Raw genomic sequence first — 9321 nt, forward strand, 5'->3', positions numbered from 1 at the left:
TGCCATTAGAAAGATTTATATCTTAACACAATACAATCGTAAATTCGGAACAAATTCCCGGAGGTGGAAATATATGGCGTACCAATTATTCAGAGCGCACCCAACCGGAAGTTTTCAAGTATTTTTTGAACACGGTGGTGATTTTAAACAAATATGAAACGAACGAACCACCGCCTAAGCTGAGAAGAATAGAGGATTACAACGAAATCCTGTTTTTGTTTGTTTTCTTTAGCATAATACATTTGTATCGAGAGCTGCGAACGAATGCACCCTCGAATAGAAATATGCAGGCAATTTAATATCGGAGAACCTTTAGAAGAATTAGTATTATGTAGATTTAAAGTTAAAATGTAAGGTAATAAACCGTACAGCTAAATCTTATTCTTCTAAGCTTAACACCAAGTAAAAAAAAGATTACAAAAACGCATTTCGGAATTCCAAAAGCCAAAGGTGTAAAACAAATAAATACGCATACCCTAAGCCGTAGCATATTATAAATACTCCAGTTAAAAAATACGATTGACAGGTTTTAATTACATAGCGGGACAAATCCACCGTTTTTTTATGTTTACAGTATTGGACAACTTAATTGGCACAAGACACAAGCTTGGAACAAGAAATAGATGGTTATCTAAGAATATATGACAGGTCCAAGAACAACTGACCCAAAAAACCGTCCACCGAAATTAGTTGACAGAATGTAACACCTTCAGCGATTGGGCGTATCGGGAGACAGTTCATTTGTCAATATCCTTCACGCGGTATAAATTAAACTGTGAGATAGAAGCTAAAAGCATCGGCTTCTGTATCAACGGCCAGGCGTCACAGTTATCGAAATTAATTCTATGAATGATTGCCATTGGTATACGTGAGAACAGATAACAAAACTCATTCCAAACTACTTATGAGTGCAGCCTCTCCAGCTTAGCCGCGACCTAGCAGTAGGAACCACATTTAGTGTAATGCCTTTTTAAATCTAAAGTAGCGATATTATTTTACGATCCGTGATAAAACCGCTTTGAATTTAGTTTTTAGTGAAAAAGGCGGCATTTATTGAACAAGCTAAATAATTTCTCTATCGAAAACACGTTAAGTAACGTCTACATTCTGATCAAACAACTTCATTTAATTGGTCTCCTCTAGGAAATCTCATATTCAATTAATAAGATGATGGTAATTGGATCAACAAGAGTCGGGACGCTTTGGTGCTGATGGATGGTATCAATTTTCGTACCGGTCCCAACGTCCCTAGTAATTAGTTATCGAAGTAATATTCTCGAAGTTCCATTTCCAAAGTGCTTAAATTAATCGTATTTTGTTAGTTAGCCTTGTATTAATTAGAACGGCCCACGTGTTTTATATGTACGATACTTAGTACGTAAATCGAGATTTTTAACAATATAATTTATTTTTATTCAGCGTAAATTTAATTCATGTATCGCTTATGTAAGTAAATGATTTTAAGATAGGAAAAGTACAGATATGTTTTAAAAGGCTAACTATTTCCCATTATAGAATAGATACAGACGATACAGTTACTATACTGAATGCGTTCTCACAGAATCCACAAACGTGAACCGTTAAGCTTGTGGTCAGATAAAGCTACAATCAACCGGATTTCCACCTGACCGATATAATCGCTTGCAAATTATCCCTAAACCATTGTCCAAACGGACGTCTTTTGCTGCCACATCAAAGGATACACCGACAATGTACGGTCTTAGCGTCGCCGGTGCAAAGACGCGTGCCCCTAATCTCTATTGATATAACGGGACGAAAGAAACCTTGTATGAACACCTTACGCTTTTTTACTTCGTTCCTTTTCAAGACATCCCCATAAAACGATAGACCGCTACTTTTTATGCACTTATTGATATTAGAGAACGGTACTGCACTTTGCCGTTATGACAAACAAAAAACAGTTATCAAAGTGTTACAGTTTTCGAGGTAACTGTATCGCAGCCCCCGCGCACTTCCGAGGTTCCATCGATACACTACCCACTTCAAGGTGGAAGGAAGCAATACATTATTTTTACAACGATCAACATTATGTTATTGAATTACTTTTGAAATTGATTTGGTGCCTTTAGTTATGTTTGCAGAACGTTTGCATCTGCTCGGGGCAATGCGTTTCATTTTTTGTTCGACAGACATTGTCGAGACTGTCTAGATGTGGGCGCTTAATTACGGATCACGTTCATAAAGATAATGTAATATAATCCTCGTTGCGAACAATCAGAGTAAGCAAGGTGGCGTCATAAGAATTAATTCAGAAACGCGATATTCTATTGAGCGAGTCCAGGTGAATTATTTGGCACGCTCCTTGGTAACCTACATGTTATCGTTCGGTAGCACCTTGTGTTTCAGAGATAGTGCGTTAGATACCTTCGCTTCGGTTATAATGTAGATCAATAAGTGCGGCGATTTGTACGGCAGATGTGTGGAAGGGTTATTGTGTATGTTATTATTGTTATGATTTCTATAGAAATTTGACAAGGTGTACTCGAGATTTTGGCATGTGCTATTCCTTTTTGGATACACATTGTGCGTTTGATTCATAACTATTGAAGATCGAAATCAATGTGCTTTTCTATTTTTACGAGGACAAGTCGTAACGTGTATATTTAAAAGTAATGAATAATTATAGAGCAAATGTGCTGAGCTATTTAAGTTCATATCTGCAACTTAGCTTATCTCAATTAATGAGGACATCCTGTTGATACAGAGACCGCTCTTTTACGAAGTTTTGCTGTGTCCATCTACGTAGTTCTAAGCCGTGTGCTTCATAAATATAAAAGCAAATTTCGCATCGTTAAGTCATGTTATAGCGCAACCGTGCGTATGCGACGTCGGCAAACGTTCAAAGGCTCGGACGCCGACAGATGACGTATCGCTTGCACAATACGACAAAATGAAAGGGTGGAGTGCATTGCGATGCAATTCATAGGGGTACTCTGCGTAATGTAACCTAACACTTTAGATTTTGCACGGTGGAGCACGTGTGCAAATCAAACCGACTACTATTGTGATAGAAATGATAGATGAACGACATAAATGTTGATTAATTGTATTATTGTAGTAAGTTTTGAAATGGTGTCAGGGGAACTATTTTTGGCATTTCATTGGAAATTTGTATTGAACTTGATTTTTGTGTTATAATTTATTTCTGATAATTTTATTTATTTATTTCATTTTTAGAACAAACTTGTTAAATTAAACAGAATCATAATGATTACCTGTAAAGTAGAAAAGGTGCTCCGACATACATAGTAACGTATGTCAACAATAGTGCGTGCTACAGCGCGGATTCTGTGCGCGTATTGAAGTGCGCACAAAAAACGGTCCTCAGCAAATATTGCAGTTTGCCCACTGGCGCCTGTAACTCGATATAGTTCAAACAAAACAGAAACTTTTACGCTATATGACCTTTTTCGTTTCTCATAGATTCTTAGTGTACTTAGTGTTAAGTCCCTCAAAGCAGTTTATTTTGCAAAATTGTTTTGTACTTAACTTATTGTAGATACTGCAAATATGTGCAGCAAATGTTATTGTTTGTTGCAGATTGTAATCGTAACAACCTTCGTTTAAATGAGTAATTATTTAAAAAACATATTGAATTTTACTCACAATATTTTTTTGAGAAACAGAAAAAATGTAGCATCTTACTTGATTTAGAAAACATGACAAATAAAGTAGTTGAAAAAAAATAACATGGCCACGTCTAGTATGACTATCGATACATCTGCTATGCGTGCCCTATTTGTAATACTACCCTTAAAATCTTAATCAGAGTGAACAAGAGCCTACACATTAATCACAGGCGACCAGAATGAACACCGCTTCCGGACATCTACAAACCAAATCAACAACATGAAAAAATATCGACCCCTTAAGAAGCACAATAATTTTTATTCCGCATACTTTCTTACTTACGACACACAGTAACAAAGAACAGAAATCAATTTAACAAACAATAACCTAACAATTAAAGACAAAATATTTTTTCGTAGCACTATGACGCTACGGCGTAGCAACTACTACGCTAACTAGAGAAACAATATAGCACATGAGAAAAATAGTATTTCTTATAGACACTGATTTCAAAATGTTTGCTCGAGTTGAGTACCGTGTGTATCCTACATAAAACTCAACATGATCAACACATGAAGATGGACGCATCGGTAACAGAGGGCAGGTACAAATTACTGTGGCAGGGCTCGATCACAAGATGGTGGTCGCTGATAACACTACACCATCACTATAAAGACATAATTTAGTCAGCGCCGAACAAAAAGTATAACGGACAGACAGAACTAGATGAACGATGTTGCCTCCGCATTTTAATTAACGATAACATGTTGCGATTGAAACGTCCTGTGCTGAAAAATGGACGTGATTAGTTTTATTGTGGCGTCTGATCGCTTGTAGTTTGTGGGACGCGTTTTGATGAGTCGATGTGCTTTGGTTCTTATGGGAAAGTCGATTATTCTGAGTGAAGTGCTACTAGATGTTGGGTTTTGTAAATGATTGTATATGACAAGACACGGGAGTCAAAAATCTGTTATTTTAATGCAAGAAACTACACAATAATTTTTGCTGAAATATATAGAAAAGCATTTTAAATTAAGTTCAGAAACATCAGTCTATTCCATTATTCCTACCATCTCAATAAGATGCGCATGAGTGCAACCATTACAAGTTACAACTTTCATATAATGAAATGTATTATTATCTTTTCCATTATCAAAAATGAAATGCAAACTGTCGGCACGGGTAAAAGGGCTCATATTCAATTTTAGTAAAACATAATGCAGGGGTAATGAAGCGATGCAACTTCCTGCGCGAATCGATTGAGGTGGATTCGCAACCCGGATATGTCTTTGTGTACAGGGAAAGGGTGAGTCGGTAAACTAAGATCCCCGTCTCGTCAAGTATACAGATTTCACGCTTACATTGATCCCTTTGAAGATCTTACTTTCTCCGCGGAACTTTATTTTTGATCAGCGAAATCGATTAGGATCCTGTTAATTGATTTGTTATAGAGGTAGTGTGATGTGTTATTTCCGTTTGAAATAGAATTTATTTCAAATGATTTCATACTCATACTTTTAGAAATCACAGAGTTTTATGTTAAACAGTTTTAATTTGTATTATAGTCATCAAGAATAAGAGTGTGTACCAAAAATCTGATTGATCTGTCGTCAGGAATAAGTAGAAATTTCAATTACTTTTGACTCAAACAAACAAACAGGTCAAGGTAAATAAAACCGTTTAAAAATGGGTTCCTTTAAATATATGATACAAAAATATATATCACATTTCTTGCTAAAACCTCCATACATATTAAACACATATAAAAAGAGAATACTAAAACCAACTTTAACGACTTCATATCGTAAATCACTGGCTTACGACCTTAAAGTCATCTAGTTGCAAGCTAGCGGGATGCCCACCCATAGGTGTGGACAGACTTGGTCAAAGGGTCGCGACCAAACACTAAATCAGACCAGACGCGTTATTTGTTTAACTGGCTTTGATACCACCGCGCAGCGCCCGCGCCTCATAATTTATGTGGATATATGGGATTTTAAACACATTAAGTTTTTGTTTGTTTACTCATTTCCAAAGATGAATTTGGAGATAGAGAATGAACATTTAATTTTGGCATGGGTGAGTCGTAATAATATTGATCTTAAGATTTTACATTTGCATTATTCATAAGCAAGATATAAGGTGTTCTAAAAGTTTCTGCCAGCGCTTTAATAGGGGGTAGTGTTGTGTTTGATTACAATAGTGAAGAAATTATGTACCCCGGATAGTTTGAGAACAAAAAGAAGTTAAATAAACATAGACTCTATTCTGCATAAAATGGTTCCCAAATAATATGCATCGGTTCTTCAATGAAAACCATTGATAGCAATTGTTTTCATTAACGAAGCGACAGAGACAGTGAAAAAGAGAGCTCTATCATAACAAACACACTGGTAGATATTTTTGTAAAAAATACTCAAATCAATCATTTATATTTACTTTTGTAATCTTCAAACACAACACTACCTCCCATTAAAGCCGTGGCAGATACTTTTAGAATAACTTCTATACATTTATACAATGTAGTAACTTATACAGGACGCCAGTTGTAAGCCAGCCTGTTTCAGTTCCTGTCTCTCCGCTGATTAACAAACAGTATTAAAACGCTGTTCTCATTCATCAATTTGCATTTGTCGGTCAACATTCGTTGTTAATAGATCCCAACAACAACATCTCAAAACATTGGCACAGCTAAATAAATTCACAATACTCCTAGTAGTGTAGTCAGTACAAATCGTTCAATAAAACATCGAATAGCAAAACTTGCCTTAACACAGTTGAAATAAATAAATAATTCGTCTGTATCAATTGGAAAAGGAACATTCTCCCATCGAGGACGGCTCTTGTAAATCTTTGATAGCAATCTTGATGTACGAACGGATGCAAAACGGGATCGTCTCTCGTCCAAAGCGGTTTGATTTAAGGAAATACATCCCAGACGAAACACAGTAAGTATCGTATGTAACATCGAATAATATTCAATCGTTTTGCATATCCAATTGCAATCTCAATTGTTTAGTTCAATCACTCGACCGATATGTAGATTTAACGGAATGCATCGAATTTAAGCGATAGCTCCTGATACTCGTAAAGTTGCCAAACTTTTATGTAAAACATCGGCAAAATGTTCAGAGGCGTATCGAAGTTTTACATTACCATTAAATGTTAACACACATTTACACTCACATGTACGAGTAACAAAAACAAATAAACATTCATTTCACCTTTGTATTTTCAAAAACGAGAACCTAAATCAAATCTGATTAATTGGAACTATTTGACCATGGAAATTAACAACTTTATGTAAAAACAGGCATTATATCAAAACAAAACTTCTATAGATTAATCTAATTTGGTTTAGTTAAACACCCAGGGCGAATATTTATCAAATGTGAGCGTATTCTCATAAATAAGACTGCACGCGGTTTCGGAATGTGTGATAAAATTTATAGCGGTATTGGTATGAACCGGAGCTCTATCCCACTGTGACTCTCACTGTTATTGTAATCTGATCATGCAAATTTGTAACCCCTTTTTTATTCGGCACACGTCTAAAATTCTATTTTAGACATTATCTGAAAGATAAGATGGCTACATATTTGTATTGAAAAAAAAAACAAACAATAATATTGGACAGGACTTATTCTCGAAGGAATAAGTAAATTCTTTGGATACAGACGAAGAACTACTACAATGTAACTATTATTAATAGACATTTTTGTACTTAATTGCTAACTTTGAACTAAAATCAACAACCGATGTTCCTTGGATAAGGATTTCTATTATCATATCTGAAACACATTCATCACTCTGTTGAGACGAAAACACGTGTACATTACAAGTTATCTGTGAGATTGAAGACAAGAGAAAATAAAATTTTGGCACGTTCGTTAACGACCGGTCCTGTTGATTTGGCAGATGTTATTTTTAGTCATTAGAGAGAAAAAAATCAATTAATAACCGCCGTTTGTGTACAAAATTGATTACCGGAGGCTTCTGAAGTCAGCCGTCTGACCGCACCCGAGGCATCCGTGTGAACTCTGAAAATCATAATTGCATACTGTCTAATCAAGCATACTTCGTCCCTCTCTAATCTATTGACTTTGTTTAGAGCGCGAAAGAGATAAATGTTAGGAAGTAAATGTTGCTTCCACTCTTCGTGACCACACTTTGATTGATGAACAGAGAAAACGCCTCGAGTGAGTTAATCACGCCTAAATTTAATTTAGAATGAATATGAAAACGCGAAGGCTATTTATTATCTTTTGTTTGTTTTGTATAGTATTTTCTTTTTTCGAGGTCCATAGCCCTAATGTTACTTTTTGCAGGTCGAAAATATGCGAAGTTTGACCCCAACACATTAAAAGGGTTTTAGAAAAAAAAAACATAGTTTGGATACAAAATGTTCGTAATTATAGAATAAAGTTTTTGTAAAGGTTGTGAAACACCTTTTTTGTCAAATATTATAAACAGTCATCTATGTGGCATTAAGGTGCGTCAAACGTTTCGTGGGAGACTGGAATTAAGATAAACGCTTCCCATTAGATCCATTTAATGCTGGAGCAATTCAGGCCTATAAACATAATGCTTTTAATCATAGTAGGCAGATAGGCACCAATATTATTTGGTACAACTAGCACAGAGGAATGCTTTGACTGGACATTCATTTTGATCTCTATGAAAATATTCACAGAATGCGATGCGAATCATAACAAATTTTATTTATACTTTGTAAAAATGAATTACTTACTTGTGTAAAATGTTTATAATGCAATGTAAACTTGTACAATACTATGTACAAGTTCATGAAAACGTCTGAAGATTTTGTGTTTTCCTAAAAACAATAGTAAGTTTAGTAATAATCACTTAATCAGGTTTTTCTAGTTAAACATATTGAACAGTTTTTCAACTTAATTTTGCACTGTTAATTTTTAAACACAACATTACCTAGGCACATCTCCACAGATCTCCCTATTCCATCCTAATACCATCGGTCATCATTTCACGATAACGCATAAATAAATAAATAATAAAGTAAATTGAAAACCTTCCCAAGTAATAGTCGGTGTGGCGAGGGACCTTAATGGCTGTAATGACACCGGAACCCTTTGAATAGCCTCGCCACTTACGAGGATCCTCTAAACAAACAATTTAAGAGATCTCTCCTTCTAAGTGGCACAATAAAACTTAAAGATCACTAGAAACCATAAAATGTGATCACTTGGTGATCATGGTTGGACTTAGAACTAATATTGCATAATACTGACAAATTATAGTAGAGCTGTGTGTGTGTGGCATAGTTAATTTTATTGCATATTCATTATAATGGTTTCCTTATGGGTCAACAGTAATTTTGCACTATTTTAAATAGGTACTTCTTGGATTTCATAATGATAGTTTCCTTGTGGTGAACCTAACAGTAATTTTGCATTATTTTAAATGTTTCTTGGAAACTTGGAACTTTGATGGATATAATCAAGTTCTTTCGCAAGAATACCTTATTATAAATTATGTAAGATTATTATTTTTGATTAACATTGTTTCAAAGAATAGACCTAATAAATTTCATAGAAAATTCGGCACGAAGAAATAAATATATTCCTAAATCCAGTGGCATTAGCATGCTAACGTTACCTGCGTGTTACATGGTATTATTTTATCAAACAGGCAGATGTATTCAACTTGTTATCTGAGTTGCGTGGGTGGACGGCTCGCGAAGGTGTTGCCAAT

This window comes from Spodoptera frugiperda, chromosome 27, assembly GCF_023101765.2.
Source record: "Spodoptera frugiperda isolate SF20-4 chromosome 27, AGI-APGP_CSIRO_Sfru_2.0, whole genome shotgun sequence".
NCBI lineage: Eukaryota > Metazoa > Arthropoda > Insecta > Lepidoptera > Noctuidae > Spodoptera > Spodoptera frugiperda.